This window comes from Hyperolius riggenbachi, chromosome 1, assembly GCF_040937935.1.
Source record: "Hyperolius riggenbachi isolate aHypRig1 chromosome 1, aHypRig1.pri, whole genome shotgun sequence".
In the NCBI taxonomy this organism is placed as follows: Eukaryota; Metazoa; Chordata; class Amphibia; order Anura; family Hyperoliidae; genus Hyperolius; species Hyperolius riggenbachi.
In genome coordinates, this window is record NC_090646.1 from 344052100 (window position 1) to 344070582 (window position 18483).

At 45.0% G+C, this 18483-nt stretch overlaps 1 protein-coding gene across 1 annotated transcript in view; it reads right to left on the bottom strand.

Moving 5' to 3' along the window:
* Nucleotides 1-18483, bottom strand: part of ARID3A (AT-rich interaction domain 3A) — a 92147-nt gene that overhangs the window by 23298 nt on the left and 50366 nt on the right. The gene's annotated exons all lie outside the window — the stretch shown is intronic.

An 18483-nucleotide genomic window follows, 5' to 3' on the forward strand; every position in this document is an offset into this window, starting at 1 on the left:
CATGGACGGGAGCTGTGCACTTATAATGCCCCTGCGGATCGCTTCACTGTGCATTGCTGAAAACGCAATCAGCAATATGCAAGTGGAAGTGATGCCTTCAGGTAGCCATACATCAGGCAACATGGTGGCAGATTGACCATCCGATTTGATTATTATAATTGGATGAAAATCGGTACTGCTAAGTGTACGACCAACAGACAACGTGACCAATTGTGAGCTGAAATTGGTCGCATTAGTTGATCGGACATGCTGCAATATATAGGGCCGACTTACTCGATCGGGTGCCCAGCAGTAACGGTGAGCAATATCGGGACGAGCGACAAACTCCCCCGGTGCTGTTCCCGCAATGTGTGCGCGTGTGTAATGTGTAAATGTGCTGTAACATGCATTTATACATTACCTGTTCTGTGTCATGGTGTCAGTCTGTCTTCCGACTCTCTTCAATTACCTACATACATGCTGCCAGCGCAATACACCAGCTCTACGCTAGCATCGTGTATGCAGATGATTGAAGAGAGGTAGAAGACAAACGGCCACTGCAACACAGGACAGGTAACGTATAAATACACATTACAGCACGTTTAAACATGAAACACACACACACTTACACAGCGGCGAGGCAGAGGATGCAGCAAGTTTGGCCAATTTCCTAGAGATTTCATGCTGAAATTGATCAGGAATCAGCCGTTGTATGGGCAGCCGACAGATCTCAATTCGATAAAATTCGATCAGAGAGAGATTTGTCTTTGGAATCTGCCCAACATTGCTAGATGTATGACTAGCTTTAGTCAAAGCAAACTTAGAAAATCCAAAACTATATTTAATGACGTTTCAGCAAACATGTTGCAAGTGATAATTTTTCTTTTTAGCTATGCAATTCTGACATCAAAGCTGAATGAGGCTGGTTTAACAGTAGGACGTTGCGTTTTAGGGGACGTTATGGTCGCATAACGTGCCCCTAACGCAACGCCTGGTGCTCTCTAATGTGGACGTCAGAGTGAGCCGCGTTGTGCAGCTCACTCTGGCGTCCGTGATGCGCACTCTTGGACGCATGCGGCATCACGTGGTCCCACCCGGCCAATCGCCGCACAGAGCGGCCGCTCCAGGAAGTAAACACTACACGTCACTGAGTGCAGTGAATATTAATTAGCCATGTGCCTGGCCGCTCTCCACTCCTCCCCAACATTACTGAGCATGTGCAAGCAGTCTAACGCGGCTCTGCCGCTTATAAAGTACTGCATGCAGTACGTTGTCTTACTTAGTAACGCTGCGACATAAGACAACGTGGGCACTGTTAACAGCCCATTGATTTTTCATTGCTGTGCGGTGGGCTGCGTTACAGGCTGCTCTAACATGTGCCTGTAACGTCCCACTGTGAAACCAGCCTAAATGTCATGGTAACATATACACTCAGATATTATTGACACAATTTTTATTTTTTTTGTATGAAAGAGAAGGGACTGATGCACCACACTGTACAATTTGGTTCTGGGCAGATTTTAGCAGCAATCTGACAACCACTGTAAATGCAATACACATCTATATACCCTTTGATCCCACACTGCTCCCCCTTTGACAGAAATGCAGTCCTTCACTGACAACTGCATTAAAAGTGAACAAGAGATTAAATCTGGAAAAAAAAAAAAAAACCTGCATGTTAAGACCCCTTTCACAATTGATTGGCACACAGAGTTGAGGAGTTAGCTGCTGATTCGCTTGGTAATGAGTACCACTCAGACAACCAAACAGCAGTGTTTATAACCATGTGTCAGCAGTTGAAAACCGATGCAGTAACTGTACATAAAAAAACAAACAAAAAAAACACATGTAGTAGGCGGCTGCCACCCAGCCACTGCCTTTGCCAAACGCTTGTAGATGCCTGTTGGCACCAGGCAGATCCAGGGGAGCAGTTAACAGACAAAGGCCTCAATTCACTAAGCTTAACTCCTGTCTTTAATAACTTTTCTGAGCTGTTTTACAGTTATCACCATGGCGATATAATGTAAAACAGCTCAGAAGAGTTATTAAAGACAGGAGTTAAGCTTAGTGAATTGAGGCCTAAGGCTCTACATAAACACGCTGGTCTAAACTTGCCCGTGACAGAGGATAAAGAATGCCATGGCAAACAATCAGGAGTCAAACCAGGATGTGTCCAGCTGCCAAACGACGTCTGCTAAAGATCCACTTGACCACTGAGGGGTTTTCACCCCTTTATGACATGATCAATTTTCACGTTCAGCGACCCTCCCATTTTTTCGCTAATAACTTAATCACTACTAATCACAACAAAATGATCTATAGCTTGTTTTTTTCACCAATTAGGCTTTCTTTGGGAGGTACATTATGCTAAGAATTATTTTATTCTAAATGCATTTTAATCAGAATATTAAGAGAAATAAAAGGGGGAAAACATTCTCAGGTTTCAGCCATTATGGTTTTAAAATAAAACGTTCTACTGTGGATAAAACCAACACATTTTATTTGCCCATTTGTCCCTGTTATTGCAACGTTTAAAATATTTCCCTAGTACAAACTATGGCGTCCGTATTTTATTTGGAAATAAAGGTGCATTTTTTTCAGTTTTGCATCCATCACTATTTAAAAGCCCATACATAAAAAAAAAAAAAAAAAAAAAAAAAACCAAAGTAATATACCCTCTTGACATACATATTAAAAAAAAGTTCAGTCCCTAAGCAAGGTAACTATGTATTTTTTTATGTACATTTTTTTCCTATACTAAAAAAAAAAAAAGTTTGAGTACTTCGGGCGAGTGTCAGAGGGTAATCGTTAATTTTAGAACTCAGTCTTGGTATTTTCATTAACTAAAATGCATTTTGATTTCATTTTACGATTTGGCCACAAGATGTCCTCATTCATTATTTACAATTCACGTACGCAAGTTTGTCAATCGAAAGTAATGCATGGCAGTATAACACCAGGAAGATACAACGAAGCAGGCATCTAACAGATGCCGGCGTTCACTGACACGGGGACTTAGATTAATGAATGGGAATGGCCTTCCCATTCATTCATCTCCCCACTAACGGCGGTGACAGTGGCACGCGCGGGAGCTGCCGCTGCTGAAGATGAAGATTCACGGCCCTGGAACTTCAAGTGAAGTTTTCCCGACCACCTAGTGCAGTAAGGCTAGGTCCACACTAGACACAGTTGCAGGACGGACACTGCAGTCCGGATCAGGGGAAGATTAGGGGAAGTAAATCTGTACTGCAAACTGATGAAGGTGCATCAGTTTTGCATCAGTTTCCGTTCAGTTTTTTCCTGACAGAAAACGTCTATCATTAGGAAGGAGTGGGAGGATTTTTTTGGGCCAATCAAAGCTCAGGCTATCCGTTTTCACATCAGTTTTTTGCCTGTGGAGCTGGAGTTGCGGTTTCTCATTGCTTTCACTACCCCTGCGTGTATCCGTGGTCCTGATCCGTTGCGTGAAAATGCAGCAGGTCTGGACCTTCCGTTCAGGTTTTGAAAACGGGTCCCCGCAAACGCAGACGGATCCGTTTTTTACTTGGGTGAGGCTGGCTGCTATTTTAAACATTAGTATCCGGGACTCCGTTTTTTATCAGGTTTGAAAAACGCAGCCACGGATACGTTTCCGGACCTAGTGTGGACGCAGCCTAAGTAGCTATAGCGATTCCTGACACCTGAGCACCCCACACTTGCACGGTTCTCCCTGCTGGATTTCTCTCCGTTGCAAACGCTCATTCTCACTCAGCACCCTGCATAGCAATAGATGTGTCATTAGCCAGGAGGCAGACAACGTGTCTAATACAATGCTATGGGGGATTTTTACAAAATCACATCGCTCCAGTGAGAACAGACACATATGATAACATTAGCAGGAGCTTTTAAAATCACAAAACGTTTAGAAAAGCTCTTCTGGTGTGCACCAGCCCTCACTTGCATGACAGCAGTTTTTAATGCTTCATCAGCTCCCACCTAGACTAATGATAACCTACTGAACTTTTTACCTGTACCCTGTTCTCACCTTTTAGGCCTGACACACTGCAAAGCACTTTTTGATAAGTCAGCATTAAGATAAAAAAAACTAAAACAAAACAACAACAACAACAACCGAATGAATAAAAATTGCAAAAAAAAAAAATGGTGGCAAATTCACCATGAACATGATTTTTAGAAAAATCGTCTCAGGCCTTAAAGGGACTCAGCTGTAAAATTAAAAAGATTTTATACATACCTTCCCCCAGCCCCTTCTGCTCCGATCGCGCCCACGTCGCCGTCCTCAGCTGCCCGCAGCTTCGGGAACTGGGTTCCTGTCCCTTACGTCAGTCGCAGCCAGCTACGCAGGAGAAGTGCGTTCTTTGCGTATCTCTCCAGCAGCTGCTGCAGATAGAGGGCACCCTTCTCTTACGCCAGACTGGCTCCGACTGACGTCAGTGACGGGACCCGGTTCCTGAAGCTGCGGGCAGCGGAAGGGGTGATCGGAGAGGATGGGGCTGGAGGAAGCCCAAGGTATGTATAAAATCTTTTTAATTTTACAGCTCTGGTACACTTTAAAGCCAACCTGAACTCAGAACTTCATCTTAGCTCTAAAAGATGAGCAACAGCATAATAAACTTTAAAGTAAAACATTGCTTTGTTACAGTTGATACAAATCCTGCAATAAATCTGCAGGTTGCCTACTTCCTGCTTTCATGGAAGCAGACCATCCTGTGTTTGCAAAATACCTCTCTGCAGTGGCAGTCAGGTGACACAGCTGAAAATTACAACTTGTGATTAGTCACAGATGGGGGGGGGGGATTACACAGGCTAAACTCTCCAAAATACATACAGGAAGCATTTCTGTATGTTTTCCTTCTGACCTGTGCCAGAGTTCAGGTCCACTTTAACCACTTGCCGACCGCCTACTTCATATTGGCGGCGGCAAAGTGGCAGCCCCAGGACCACGTAACGCAGATTGGCGTCAGGTCCTGGGGCACTCTCTGGCCGGGGATCGCGCGCTGGGATGCGCGCGCATCCGCCGGCAATAGGCTCCGCCCACCCGACGGCCAATCGGAAGCGCCGGCGGGTTGTTAACCCGACGATCGCCGGATAGGAAGCGTATAATACGCTTTGTAATGTTTACAAAGTGTATTATACAGGCTGCCTCCTGCCCTGGTGGTCCCAGTGTCCGAGGGACCACCAGGGCAGGCTGCAGCCACCCTAGTCTGCACCCAAACACACTGATCTGCCCCCCCCCCTGCCCCCTGATCGCCCACAGTACCCCTCAGACCCCCCCCCTGCCCACCCCCAGACCACCGTTTGCACACAATCACCCCCCTAATCACCCATCAATCACTCCCTGTCACTATCTGTCAACGCTATTTTTTTTTAGTCCCTAAACTGCCCCCTGCTCCCTCCTGATCACCCCCCACCCCTCAGATTCTCCCCAGACCCTCCCCCCCCCCTGTGTACTGTATGCATCTATCCCCCCTGATCACCTGTCAATCACCCGTCAATCACCCCCTGTCACTGCCACCCATCAATCAGCCCCTAACCTGCCCCTTGCGGCCAATCTGATCACCCACCCACACCAATAGATCGCCCGCAGATCCGACATCAGATCACCTCCCAAGTGCAGTGTTTACATCTCTTCTCTCCTCTAAACACCCACTAATTACCCATCAATCACCCCCTATCACCACCTGTCACTGTTACCCATCAGATTAGACCCTAATCTGCCCCTTGCGGGCACCCAATCACCCGCCCACACCTCAGAACGCCCTCAGACCCCAGCCCTGATCACCTCGCTAGTGCATTGCTTGCATCTATTTCCCCCCTCTAATCACACCTTGAGACACCCATAAATCACCTCCTGTCACCCCCTAGCACACCTACCCATCAGATCAGGCCCTAATTTGCCCCGTGTGGGCTCCTGATCACTCGGCCAAACCCTCAGATCCCCTCAGACCCCCTTCCGATCACCTCCCCAGTGCATTGATTGCATCTATTTTCCCCTCTAACCACCCCCTGAGACACCCATCAATCACCTCCTGTCACCCCCCTAGCACTCCTATCCATCAGATCAGGCCCAATACATCCTGTCATCTAAGAGGCCACCCTGCTTATGACCGTTTCCACAAAATTCGCCCCCTCATAGACCACCTGTCATCAAAATTTGCAGATGCTTATACCCCTGAACAGTCATTTTGAGAAATTTGGTTTCCAGACTACTCACAGTTTTGGGCCCGTAAAATGCCAGGGCAGTATAGGAACCCCACAAGTGACCCCATTTTAGAAAGAAGACACCCCAAGGTATTCTGTTAGGTGTATGATGAGTTCATAGAAGATTTTATTTTTTGTCAAAAGTTAGCGGAAATTGGATTTTTATTGTTTTTTTCACAAAGTGTCATTTTTCACTAACTTGTGACAAAATAAAATCTTCTATGAACTCACCATACCCCTAACTGAATACCTTGGGGTGTCTTCTTTCTAAAATGGGTTCACTTGTGGGGTTCCTATACTGCCCTGGCATTTTAGGGGCCCCAAACCGTGGGGAGTAGTCTAGAAAACAAATGCCTCAAAATGACCTGTGAATAGGACGTTGGGCCCCTTAGCGCACCTAGGCTGCAAAAAAGTGTCACACATGTAGTATCGCCATACTCAGGAGAAGTAGTATAATGTGTTTTGTGGTGTATTTTTATACATACCCATGCTGGGTGGGAGAAATCTCTCTGTAAATGGACAATTGTGTGTAAAAAAAAAAATCAAATAATTGTCATTTACAGAGATATTTCTCCCACCTAGCATCTGTATGTGTAAAAATACACCCCAAAACACATTATACTACTTCTCCTGAGTACGGCGGTACCACATGTGTGGCACTTTTTTGCACCCTAAGTGCGCTAAGGGGCCCAAAGTCCAATGAGTACCTTTAGGATTTCACAGGTCATTTTGCGACATTTGGTTTCAAGACTACTCCTCACGGTTTAGGGCCCCTAAAATGCCAGGGCAGTATAGGAACCCCACAAATGACCCCATTTTAGTAAGAAGACACCCCAAGGTATTCCGTTAGGAGTATGGTGAGTTCATAGATTTTATTTTTGTCACAAGTTAGCGGAAAATGACACTTTGTGAAAAAAAACAATTAAAATCAATTTCCGCTAACTTGTGACACAAAAAAAAAATCTTCTATGAACTCACCATACTCCTAATGGAATACCTTGGGGTGTCTTCTTTCTAAAATGGGGTAATTTGTGGGATTCCTATACTGTCCTGGCATTTTAGGGGCCCTAAACCGTGAGGAGCAGTCTTGAAACGAAATTTCTCAAAATGACCTGTGAAATCCTAAAGGTACTCATTGGACTTTGGGCCCCTTAGCGCAGTTAGGGTGCAAAAAAGTGCCACACATGTGGTATCGCCGTACTCAGGAGAAGTAGTATAATGTGTTTTGGGGTGTATTTTTCCACATACCCATGCCGAGTGGGAGAAATATCTCTATAAATTGACAATGGTGTGTAAAAAAAATAAAAAAAATTGTCATTTACGGAGATATTTCTCCCACCCAGCATGGGTATGTGTAAAAATACACCCCAAAACACATTATACCACTTCTCCTGAGTACGGCAATACCACGTGTGGCACTTTTTTGCAGCCTAACTGCGCTAAGGGGCCCAAAGTCCAATGAGCATCTTTAGGCTTTACAGGGGTGCTTACAATTAGGCACCCCCCAAAATGCCAGGACAGTGAACACACCCCACAAATGACCCCATTTTGGAAAGTAGACACTTCAAGGTATTCAGAGAGGAGCATAGTGAGTCCGTGGCAGATTTCATTGTTTTTGTTGCAAGTTAGAAGAAATGGAAACTTTTTTTTTTTTTTTCCTGTCACAAAGTGTCATTTTCCGCTAACTTGTGACAAAAAATAAAATCTTCAATGAACTCACCATGCCTCTCACTGAATACTTTGGGATGTCTTCTTTCCAAAATGGGGTCATTTGGGGGGTATTTGTACTATCCTGGAATTTTAGCCCCTCATGAAACCTGACAGGTGCGCAGAAAAGTCAGAGATGCTTGAAAATGGGAAAATTCACTTTTTGCACCATAGTTTGTAAACGCTATAACTTTTACCCAATCCAATAAATATACACTGAATGTTTTTTTTTTTTATCAAAGACATGTAGCAGAATAACTTTCACGCTCAAATGTATAGGAAATTTTACTTTATTTGAAAAATGTCAGCACAGAAAGTTAAAAAAGTCATTTTTTTGACAAAATTCATGTCTTTTTTGATGAATATAATAAAAAGTAAAACTCGCAGCAGCAATCAAATAGCACCAAAAGAAAGCTGTATTAGTGACAAGAAAAGGAGGTAAAATTCATTTAGGTGGTAGGTTGTATGACTGAGCAATAAACCGTGAAAGCTGCAGTGGTCCGATTGGAAAAAAAGGCTCTGGTCCTTAAGGGGTTTTATGACTGCAGTCCTTAAGTGGTTAAACTCTCTAATTAGTTATCAGGGAGGGTAAAGCTAGAAAAACTCAGCTGAGACAACATTCCACAAGGTGCCGCCTGAGAATCCTGTAGGTACAGGTGTCCCATGATAATATGTGGCAATCTGGCATGCCGAATCCTTCTTATAATAGTTACAAACAAGTGCATTTTCTCTGTACTTGCACTGCTCATGTACCCTCAAGCCATGCAGTGAACCTGCTTGGTCCCAAGCTTGGTCCCAATACAGGTAATTTTATTGATGTGTATCAGCCAATGCTTTCTATAGCTAAGGCAATTGCATTGGTTACTGTGCAGAAGATTTTGCATTTATGATTCTTTTAAACCATGATACAGTGCTTAATGTAGCTTCTCAACCTGTTGGAAACAGCTCAGGGGCACACGCCAGATGTTGAGAAGCAATACTCTGCTGAATAAAACTTCTTTCAGCTAGGCATCCCCAGGGAGCATGGGAGACAGTGTAAAAAAGTGAACACATCCTTAACATCTGCTGCTACTGTAAAGGAGGAAATGAAAGCGGCAGACAGAATGAATGAGTCAGAGATAGACATCTCCTGGCACACATCCAGCATCTGTCAGTGGGGCAATAACCTGAGGGGGGGTGTTACAGTTCCCACAGAAGTGTGCAGTGTCAGATGCCCCAACAACAAAAGCACTATCGTTTAGGAGATAGTATGACAAGATACACGTGTGTAACTCAATGTTTACCTCTTCAGTGAGAGCATGTGGTTGAGTAAAGTTGGCACACAGCCACCCTTAATGTGCAAATCTGCCAGAATCAGTGTACTCATTTACATGAGAAGTCTGCCAAGAACGATTAGACTGTGGGTTTAACTCCTTCATGCGCACCCACCAGTCTGCCTGCCTCAGGAGGCTCAGGCATACACAGCAAAGTGAAGTAACAGCAGAAAGCCCTAAGCAAAACGAAATAAAAAAGAAAAACAAAAACAAAAACAAAGGGATGTCTATTAACCTAATTCCAGCCCGCTGGTTAGGAAATATTTTCTGCCAATGACGATTACCACCAAATACGGTAACATCTGACCGACAGATCTAGCTTAATTCATTAGCACTTTTTAGAGCTTTTCTAAATTGCAAGGGTAATAAACCTTAGAAAGTACTGTACATAAAAAATAGCCAGTTAAATGCCAGTATGCTTCAGTGAAAACTTATGTGCCAGGCAACACCCTTTTAAATGCAGCAGCCAATGCCTACATAAAACATGCCAGTCAGCATTTTTCAGTACTTCTGCTGTGAATATGTCAAAACAAATGACTAAGCGCTCAACTCCGATTGAAAAGATTATTAAAAAAGACTCACATACACTACACACACTTATTATGGATGGATAGATAGAATGGATGGATGGAGGGAGGGGAATCTAGGCAGGAAATTGATGTGGGATTTAAACTCTTTGGCAAGGGCTCGAATAGAACAGCTACCGAGCGAGGGGTGGACTACGGCAACGCAGATGGGGGTGGCCACAGAGCTTCAGAACACTTTGGATAACAATGGGCAGTGAATTACGTTGGAGTTTCAGACCTAAATGGTTCGCAGACAAGCACTTGAGTTACTGCTGTTCATGGTTCACCATGAGCTTGCTGGGTAATCTGTAACACATAGATCCATTGTAATTGTCTTTTTCAAATCCAGCGTTTACTGCACTGCAACTTAGTGGAATGGATGCTGTGGGAACCAACTCGTAAAGCACTATAAGACCCCTTCCCCACTCATGCTTGCTGATCGTGTTTTTTGCAACGCAGAGTCATAGGAGACATCAGAAGTTCATAACTGCACTGGCTGAAGCTTCCACCAATGCATTGCAATTCATTGCAGAATCACAACTGATGGTTGTCTACAAATTTAAGACAACACACTGCGATTCCATTAATTTGGGATTACAACCACATGAAGGAAAATTGTGAAAGTGTATGCACCCAGGCCATCAGCATAGTACTAGGTGGGGGTCTCCAAGCTAGATCCCTGTCTGTCTAAGGCCACATACAGACATCAGACCATAGTCTTTGGAAAATGAAAGATCACAGACCAATCTTACCACCCTTCATGGAGTATGAGAGCCATACCTACACAGTCTTTTCTATGGAGCTGAACTCCACATCAGAAAAAAATCTTTGCAAGATGCTGCACACACAGATGCTGTACAGACACAGAAGATCAGTATCTGCAAAAGATCTGTTCCTGCCAAAAATCCATTCCTGCAAATTGCAATGATAGTCTATGAGATCTGCAGATCATCATACACACATGATTTAACTGACATTCATCTGCAGATCAGATCCGGCAGGATGGATTTTCAGATCTGCAGATGAATGTCAGCTAAATCATGTGTGTATGATGATCTGCAGATCTCATAGACTATCATTGCAATTTGCAGGAACGGATCTTTGGCAGGAACAGATCTTTTGCAGATACTGATCTTTTGTGTCTGTACAGCATCTGTGTGTGCAGCATCTTGCAATGATTTTTTTCTGATGTGGAGTTCAGCTCCATAGAAAAGACAGTGTAGAGTATGGCTCTTATACTACAGGAAGGGTGGTAAGATTGGTCTGTGATCTTTCATTTTCCAAAGACTATGGTCTGATGTCTGTATGTGGCCTAAGGCCTGGTGCACAACAAGCTTTTTTGGTAGAGTTTTCAAAACCGCTGCCGCCTGTGAAAACGCTTGGCTAATGTATCTCAATGGGATGGTGCGCATCAGCGGTTTGAGGTTTTTAGCAAACCACAAACGTGGCTCCTGCAGCATTTTTGTGGTTTGCAGATGCGTTTCTGCCTCAATGTAAAGTATAGGAAAGTGGAAAACCGCTCTGAAAAACGCTAGATCAGAGCAGTTTTCCAGGTGTTTTTGTTACAGTAGCTGTTCAGTAACAGCTTTACTGTAGCAAAATATGAAATCTGCTACACAAAAAAAACAAAAAAAAATCGCTAGGCATGTTTAGAAAATCTCTCTAAACATGCCTAGAATCGCTCTGAAAATCTGCTTCGAAAACCTCTAGCGTTTTGCGGATCAGCTAGAAGTTTTCAATGTGCACTGGGCCTTAATCTGACCCTCACATATACCAAAATACTTTAAACAGTGCCACCAGTAACACCATAAGCAAATAATTTAAGGTCCGATTTCCACTGTGGTGCCGTGTCAGTTTTCCAAATCGAACGCAGCACCCCTGCTGTTGTGACGACGCAGCCAAATTGCTACAGCAGTGCCATGCACAGCTGTATGGATTCGGGTTTGTGTGCTGCAGAAAATTGCAGCATGCCATCCAAATCCCACCAGCGGCATGCCAGGCAAACTGCCCCGGCATGCGATTCGGATGTCCTATCGATTGAGTAGGCAGCATTTCCCCACCCGACTTGCATGCGGGAAAATGTTGCATATTCTGCACTAGGGGAACCGGGTCTTACAGTTAACATGTTTCACCCTGGCCACTCTAGGGTTTGTTATGGCCAGTTTTAAAAGGGAAGGTCCAAGCAAAATAAAAAAAATGAGTTTAATTTATCTGGGGCTTCTACCAGCCCCATGCAGCCATCCTGTGCCCTCGTAGTCACTCACTGCTGCTCCAGTCCCCCGCTGGCAGCTTGCCGACCCGCATTGCATACATTTTTACGCATTCCCGCTAGTGCAGGAACATTAACACATACATTTTTATGCATTACTGGTTCAATGCGTACATTTTTACGCATTGAAACAGTAATGCGTAAAAATGTATGTGTTAATGTTCCTGCAGTAGCGGGAATGCGTAAAAATGTATGCAATGCGTCCCGCCGACCTCCGAGGTCGGCAAGCTGCCAACGGGGGACTGGAGCAGCAGTGAGTGACTACGAGGGCACAGGATGGCTGCATGGGGCTGGTAGAAGCCCCAGGTAAGTGAAACTCGTTTTTTTATTTTGCTTGGACCTTCCCTTTAAACCTCCAACCCAGATAAGGAACCCATAACAATCAGCCACACCTGCAGTCAAAGCAATCCTGAGCCGAAGCTCAGGATCAAAATCAGATACTCACTTGAAGAGAGGGAAGCCTCAGGAACCTATTGAGGCTTCCCTTTCTACTCAGATGTCCGTCGTGGAGCGCGGCTCCCCTCCAGATAGGGGCCACGCTCCTTCTCATCCTGCAGCGTGGCCATACATGCGTAGCAGCACCGAGTCCTCGGCTCTGGCTTACTATGCATGAGCAGGCGGGATTTCGAGGCCATGATTAGCGACAATGCATTGTTGCTAATCTTGAGCGGGTGGGGGTGTGCTCAGTGACAAAGGGACATTAGAATAGAGAGGGAAGCCTCAATAGAATACTGAGGCTTACCTCTCTTTAGGCAAGTATCTCATTTTGTACTCTGCTCAGTCCTTTCACACTAGATCTGTGTTGCTATTACACTGTAACACAACGCACAGCCTTTCCAGTGCTGCACAGCTGACATTCAACGTTATGAAGGGCAGACGTGTGCAATATCTGGGAAATGTGTCTGCATCTGTGCTGCCAAAGCTAGTGAGAATAGACCCATTTAAAACAAATAGGTTAATTCTACACTCACTGCCATGTGCTTCATTTTATTTACCTGGGGCAAGTCGTCTATATGGTCAAGCGCTGTCCTCCAGGCTCCCGCTGTCCCCTCCGTAAGATCGCTGACCCCTGGCTGGGTCGCAGGCTTCTGCAATCTCGTGATCACGCTCTGGTGGCGTTTTGTTAATGAGTTTGTTGATATTACTACCATTCAAAGTATCTATAACAGTGATTATTATGAGCACAGGACCAATAGAGAGCTAATACTGAAGTTGAGGGAGGTCCGCTCGGGGCCCCTCTGGCCCAAGGGCCCCGATGCGCTTGCAACCTCTGCACCCCCTATTGCTACGCCCCTGGTCGGTGATCATATGGAGGGGACAGTGGCAGAATGAAGGGCAGATGGACTGCAGCGCTGAACCAGATACTTCTAGGGGCTGGAATAAGGCCCAGGTAAGTAAAGCTTTACTTTTTTTTTTTTTACCTCAGATATCCTTTAAGATGAATACATGCACAAATTCTGACCAGGCCCTGCAAGCACATTTTTCATTTTCTCAAGAAAAAAAAAAAATCAACAGGACATTTTGCCCTCATGTCCTCTCCTCTGTGGCTAGAAAACCTCTCTCAATAGTTTCATCTTCTCTCATATGAAGCTCTGCACAATCTCTCTCCCCTGTACATCTCACGAGTTTCCAGATATCAACCCAATCGCAATCTCAGATCTGCACACAAGCTTCTATTATCCTCTTCTACAATTACCACCTCACATTCAAGGGTACAAGACTTCTCACGTGCCTCACCCCTCCTCTGGAATGCCCTTCCACAGCACATCCGCCACTCTGCCACCTTTGAAATCTTGAAACGCCCCTCAAAACCCACCTTTTCCGGCAAGCATATTCTCTAGCTTAGACCATGCACCCTTCAACCTCGCATCTACATTTACTCCTCACTAAATAACTTAATCACGCACTGCCTGCACATATACTGTATACTTCCCTCACCTCGTTTCCACCCCATTCCTTTAGATTGTAAGCTTACGAGGGCAGGGCTCTTACCCTTTTGTGTCATGGAATGTTACTTTAATTTCTTGCACTCTGTTAGACATTTATACACTTTAGTCATGTTAAATTTGCTATTGTAACCACTTGTTCTGCATTTTGTACCAGTGTTCATATTTGATGTATATCATTGTCTGCAGTGCTGTCCAACTGGCGGCCCGCGGGCCGCATCCAGCGCCCCAGGCCTTCTGCTGCGGCCCCTCTGCTTTAGCAGTGTTAGCCCCGAGTCCCCAGAGCTGAAGGGACTTTTTTTTACCTTTTCCCCCATGCCTCGGCTGCTGTAATGTAAATGTACAGCCCCGCTCGTTCCCCCCGTGCTGCTGCCGCCGCCGCCTCACCTCAGATCGGCGGCAGCAGGAGATAGGAACCAGCCAGATCAACGCACGGTAGCCGCACAGGGACTTTAAATGCTGGACGTGACCGATGATGTCACTTCCTGCATTTAAATTCACCGCGCGGCTGCCGTGCGCTGGTCTGGCTGGTTGCTATCTCTTGCCTGCCGCTGTTCTGAGGTGAGGCGTCAGCAGCAGCACGGAGGGGGGGGGGGGGGGGGGGGACTAGCGAAGGGGGGGGGGCTGTAAATTTACATTATAGCAGCCAATCTGACGCCATTTTGTGGGTATATATGCAGTCAATTATGATCAATTGCGTTTTGTGGGGCAATTTTCAGACAATCCTGATTGATTGCGCTTTGTGGGTAAATCTGCAGCCAATCCTGATTGCGTTTTGTGGGTAAATCTGCTCCTGATATGATTGCATGTTGTGGGGAAGCTGCTGCTAGATTTTTTTTCCCCGCGGGGGTGGGGGTGGGTGTCTTCCGGCCCTCCACCATGTGGCCTGGGGGAAAAAAACCGGCCCACCATGCCCGCGAAGTTGGACAGCACTGGTCTGTATCATTATGTATCCCTTGGTTGTTTTTTTATATTGTACAGCGCCACGGAATATATGTTGGCGTTTTATAAATAATCGTAATAATATGAATATGGAGAAAGCTATATTGAATCCAAATTCCCATATTATCTCACATCTTAAAAACTGGACATATAAAGTTTCAATAAAATCATTATATGCAGATACAAATCGGGTTACAAATCCCTTGAACAAAAAGGGCTGATCTGTATGTAACATGTCAGATCCCTAATGTAAAGTTAGGAAATAATGTAATGGAGCACAGAAAGAACAGTTAAGAGAGGAGGGATGATGAAATGCTAACAGAATATCCACGAGGCAGCTTTTCAAATGAAATATACAGATGCTATGAATAGAAAAAGGAAGATAAAGAAGAGGAGAAAAAAAAACATTATGTAAATTCCTTATTTCAGTCTTAATGAAACTGAACTGCCCCAGAGGACAGAACTTGGGTGTACTGGAATACACAACTGTGCATAACCGTGAAGACTATTCTTGTTAAAAATTACAAGATAAAAAAAAACAACTGATGTGTACAGTTTGACAACTGCGGAAGACTTCCCATTTTGAGTATAAAAAGATGATCTGGTAGGCTTGTTTATTCTCAAGTGCAGCTATTCTTTGACTGATAAAACATCTAGGCGTCTCCATGCCAAATATTTAATCAGGTGACAGCAGGCTGAAGCCCGATTTCAAGAAACAGCATGGTGGCATAGTGGATAGCATGAAAGCAATCTCGCCTTGCAGACCTGGTCTCCAGTTCGATTCCCAGCCAGGACACTACCTGCACTTAGTTTGTTTGTTCTCCCTGTGTCTTCATGGGTTTCCTCCAGCACTCTGGTTTTCTCCCACATCCCAAAAACCAACAGAAGTTAATTGGCTATAATTTTAACTTGTGTTTGCTAGTGTTTTTATAGGATAAGTCCGGATTAAAGATTTGTATAATGTTGGACACAGAAGAAAAAATGGTCCACACCATTTTGCAACTGGGATCAAGTGTCCAAGTTCCAGCACGGTCCTAACCATAGGGTGTGAGTAGTATACCACCAATTTTTTTTACCTTGGCTTCCCCGTTAAATTGCCCCTAGGCTGTGATGGACATAGGACTATGGTAGGGATTAGATTGTGAGCTCCTCTGAGCTAAAGTTAAGTGATTAAAGCTAATCGCAATTGCAGGACATGCAGCATTTTGTGAGCGTTTGCACTCTAAGGGAAATTGCTTCTAAAATTATTTGCAAACATTAGCACAAAACACTAGTGATTGTGATTTGTAGTGGGTCTCAGCCCTTAGACTGTGGAAGCGACGTTGGTCATCTTCCACAGCACCCTTACATATTGCAGAGACTGCAGAGATACCCTATCACTCCTAGCATAGTGTATAAGTCTATCCATACACTTTATTAATTACAGTGAAACGAAACCGGATGAACAAACTTATTACAAATTCCAAGACACAAAAGGATGGGAGAGTTTCGCCACTGTGAGCTTACAAACTTAAGGCCCTTATGCCGGGCATACACGGCTCGAGAATGCGCCAGTATCGAGCCAGTGGCTCGATGCCGGCATGTCACCGCTCGTCCGCACGTGCGAATCGATTCCCGCTCGTCCCCGCGGGCGCTGCTAACCAGAGTTTCGTTTGCTTCCATTGTTCTCCCTGCCGGTATCGACAGGTCGGAAATTATCAATCGAGCCATCAGTGGCTCTATTGATAATTTCAAACGAACCGTGTATGCCCAGCATTACAAATAGCAGATGAAACTCTGCTGAGGCTCACCGACCACTGAGCCAGTGATTGATCCTGGAGGATTACTTTGACTGAGCGACGGAGATAGCATTGTTCCCCTCCAGTTACCCTCCCCCCCCCCCCCCCCAACCACCACTTCCACACCCCCACAATTTTTCAAGTTGCACTGTCCTATCCTACAGAGTAACCAAGCAGCTTGGGGTGACCCAAACCACTAGGAAAATAGGGGGCTAAAATAGACCGAAAAGCCCTCCTACTAAAAAAGCAATGCTTGGTGAGATTTGCCATCTTAAAAACAGAAGGAAACGTGCAACTGTCTTATCCTGAAACTGAGTTTCCCTTGAAAGACTAACACTTAAAAAGTGTGGGGGGGGGGGGGGGGAAAGGACCAACAAATGCTGAACAAATGCTTTCTGCATGCAATACTCATATAGTAAAGAGTAAACAACACACCCACAGACCTCCACTCTCACCCTGCAAACACATGCAGTCTCTCTTACACCATCACTATTTACATGAACAAGCCTAGCGCCAAGTCAGCCGAGCAACTGCTTTATTGCCTGACAACACAGAGAGGTGGTGTTTAGTATCTACTAGGCGCCCTTCCCTCAAAAGCCAAGATAAATAAAAGATGAGAATGGCTATACACCACTTCAAGATTAATTATTTAATGAGCTACTGCAGCATCAGCTAAACTAGAAGGCGGGGGTTAGAGATCAAAAATAATGATATGGCAGCAGGAGAAGAACTTACAGCTTACTAAATAGAGGAAGGGTAGAAGAGGAAATGAAAAAGAAAGCCTTCAAAACATTCAGAAAAATAGATAATATATCTGCTATTAATATACAGCTCTATGGGCAGCATGTAAAAAGCACAAAATGTGTAAGGTAGCAGCAGCAAGCATATTTCTCTGAGGCCTTAACAGGAGACCAGGCAAGAATATGCAACTGCTATCACTTCATTTACAGAGTCCCACAACAAGTAAAGTCTTTCAGGCATTTAATGTACACACAACCCCCAGCTCTCGCACACATCCGCCCTTTATTCCCACATAGCCCCCATCCTCACTGCACAGACCAGTCTGTCAAGTTCAGCCCATGAACAAGTTAGGAACTGGACATACATCTTTCCAAAGATCAGCATAAAAAAAAAAAAAAAAAAAAACATTTCAGGGCTTGATCGTTTTTCAGACTACGTGTTATACAACAGTACTGCCCTTACAGAAATAGCATTTCCTGTGTGCACTGCCAAATGTTTACAGGCCTTTAATGATTGAAAGGGAAAGAGGTTAACCACCCTGGCGTTCAGGTTATTGCGGCCGTGGGTGTTTTTTTTTTTTTTTCTTTATGGTTATTTTTTAGTGTAGCTAGCACTAGGCTAGCTACACTCTGCACCCAAGCCCCCTGACACTGTCACCCCCTCTGCTCGCCGCCGGCAATATTTACCTGGCCGAGATGCCACGATGGCCGAGACTTCCACCATAGCTTCAGGCGTTGCTATGGTGACGAAAGGACATGACGTCATGCACAGTTCCAATCGCCGGCATAGCGACCCCGGAGGCTATGGAAAGGCTGCTCGGGGGGTGTAATTCAAAAGAGAAGTGATCGGGGGGGGGGGGGGGGGGGGGAATCAGGGCGGGCCTGCGGCGATCGGAGGGTTGATGTAGCTAGCCAAATGCTAGCTACATCCCCTCCGAAAATTTTGTGCTAAAAGACCCTCCAGGGCCTGAGAAATCCACCGCGGCTGTAATGGACGAGCTGAGCTAGTCATTACCACCAAGGTGGTTAACCTCCCTGGCGG